The sequence below is a fragment of the Orycteropus afer genome, unplaced genomic scaffold (assembly GCF_000298275.1).
Source record: "Orycteropus afer afer isolate SDZICR_OR568_19922 unplaced genomic scaffold, OryAfe1.0 scaffold00815, whole genome shotgun sequence".
Classification (NCBI taxonomy): Eukaryota; Metazoa; Chordata; class Mammalia; order Tubulidentata; family Orycteropodidae; genus Orycteropus; species Orycteropus afer.
The window spans coordinates 680,331-680,564 of NW_006922402.1; positions in this window are offsets into that span (position 1 = coordinate 680,331).

Here is a 234-nt window from a genome sequence, read left to right on the forward strand (position 1 = left end):
ATGAAGGTTGAAGAATACAGTCTGCAGTATGGATTATGTCTCAATATAAAGAAAACAAAAATCCTCACAACTGGACCAATGAGCAGCATCACAGTAAATGGAGAAAAGATTGAAGTTGTGATAGACTTCATTTAACTTGGTTCATTTTGTCATTTTGACTCTCATCTTTTGATAGGTTGCAATAAATATTTGCAAATTGTTATTGAAATTATGTTTTATGAATTGTTACATTTT